This window comes from Chrysochloris asiatica, unplaced genomic scaffold, assembly GCF_000296735.1.
Source record: "Chrysochloris asiatica unplaced genomic scaffold, ChrAsi1.0 scaffold00066, whole genome shotgun sequence".
Taxonomy (NCBI): Eukaryota; Metazoa; Chordata; class Mammalia; order Afrosoricida; family Chrysochloridae; genus Chrysochloris; species Chrysochloris asiatica.
The window spans coordinates 14,538,642-14,541,060 of NW_006408584.1; positions in this window are offsets into that span (position 1 = coordinate 14,538,642).

Sequence of the window (2,419 nt, forward strand, 5' to 3'; positions counted from 1 at the left end):
TATAGTACCACAAAAACTTTAAGATCAGAGGCAATTAACACTCTTATCTTCTTCCCTTTTTAGTCCAATGGGCCAGTGAAAAACCTCCTGAATGTTATTACTGTAAATATGCTTCAACAATCATTTGAAAAACAATCATTGTGATCCAATAGTTTTTAGCAAATTTTTGTAAGGGTGACACTTTTAATGATTTGTAGTTTTTATATACACTGTTGGTCTTGCAATTTTGTTTGTACTCATGTAGACGTTGCTTGAATGGTATGTCTATTTCCATCTTTGTTTTCTGTTTGTTGCCCAGGCTGAATAAAATCTCTTATTCACTACTATAACTTAGTGATAATTTCATCCTAGATATATAAGTCATCATTTCAATATAAAATTATTTAAAATTTCATGACTGAAACCAACCCTTCTGGTTGTGGTGGTGGTGGAGATAGTGTGGAGTGGAGTCAGTTCCGACTCATAGCAACTCTGTACAGGGTTTCCAAGGCTGGAAATCTTTAGGGAGCAGAAAGTCTCATCTTTCTCTTATGGAACAGCTGGTAGCTTTGCACTGGTAACCTTGAGGTTAGTAACCCAACTCATAATCACTATGCTACCAGAGTGCCTTCTGGTTGTACAGTCCTCTAAATATTTAAATTAATAGAATTGATGTAAGAATTTTATTTCACCTTACAGGCTTGAATGTCAGTGCCATGGCATCAATTCTGACTCATAACCACCATGTATAGGGTTTCCAATGAACGGTTTCTGGGTGTCTACCACAGACAGAGGTTAGCAGTCTGTGGTGAAAACCCACAGTTTCTGTTTCATTTTTGAAATAGCAGTCCAGCGCTATTCCAAAAATGTCACAGCAGGACTCTGTAGGGTTGAGTGTTGTTAAGCACCATGTTGTTGTTGTTACGTGCTGTGGAGTCGGTTCAGACTCACAACGACCCTGTACAGGGTTTCAGAGGCTGTAAATCTTTATGGGAGCAGAAAACCTCATCTTCCTCCCTCGGAGTAGCAGGTAGTTTCAAACTGCTGACCTTGTGGTTCACAGGCCGATTCGTAACCAGTATGCTACCAGAACTCCTTGGAGTCTAGTAAAGTCTGACTCATAACGGTTTCCGAGAAATGGTTGGTGAATTTGAAAGTTGACCTTACAGTTCACACCAATATTTTGGTCCAGTTCATTATGCCACAGCCTAGCACCAGGACTCCACTGGGTTGAATTGTTGTTGTTGTTGTTGTTGTTAGTATAGTGGAGTCGGTTGCAACTCATAGTGACCCGGGGCACAGTATTTCCGAGACTGTAAATCTTTACGGGTGCAGAAAGCCTCAACTTTCTCCCACAGAACAGCTGGTAGTTTCGAATAGTCGACCTTGAGGTTAGCAGCCCGATTCGTAACCACTACGCCCCAGGGATCCAAAATAGGTCTACTTTGAACCTATAGGTTCATTTTGTTTGAAGATAAATTCTTCACAAATGTAAATTCAAATGAACTCATACTATTTAGGTCATTCCTAAATCTAATAATTGAGGTTTGCAGTCCAGTGCTATTCCAAAAATGTCACAACAGGACTCCACAGGGTTGAATTCTATTGTTGCTGCTAAGTGTCTTCAAGTGAGTTCTGACTCATTGTTGTTGTTGTTAAGTGCTGTGGAGTCGGTTTCAACTCATAGCAACCCTGTATAAGGCTTCCAATGAGTGGCTGGTAGGTTTGAACTGCTGATCTTGTGGTTCAAATCTACTTTATGGTTGAGTGCTTATCCTACATTGCTGGCCCAGGATTCCAAATCCAATATGATTAGAAAACAAAAATTTGGACATAGAGTAACACAACCACATAGAGAGAATTATATGACACTGAGGCAGAGACTGGAGTTATGCATCTACAAGCCAAGGAACCCCGTCTTTTTGTTTTGTTTTATTTTAGCAATCACTTGAAGCTAAGAACAAGCAAGGAAATCCCTCCTCACTACTCACTCTCCTGAGATTTGAAAAGATCATGATCATGAGACATCCAGCTTTTAAATTCCTTTCCTCCAGAACTATAATTGAATAAATGTCTGCTATTTTAAGCCACTTTGTTTTTCATACTTTATTATAGCAACCTGAGGAAACTAACAAAATACCCATGGAAAAACTTTTAAAAATGACTACGGATCTTAAAATAAATATATATTAAAAGATTTGTAATTGAGCTGTAGATAAAAATCAGAAAACTATAAAAATGTATTATGACAGGCAAAGATCTTTTCTGTCATAGTATTGTCTGAATTTTCCTACAAAATAATAATCCTTATGTGTCTCTCATTTTTCTCAAAATAAAATTAAATATTTTCCCAAATTAATTGCAAATGTTTTTAAATATAACAACTACAACTGATACTGATTTTTCAACTTACAGAACAATTCTAGAGCTATTATTTCAT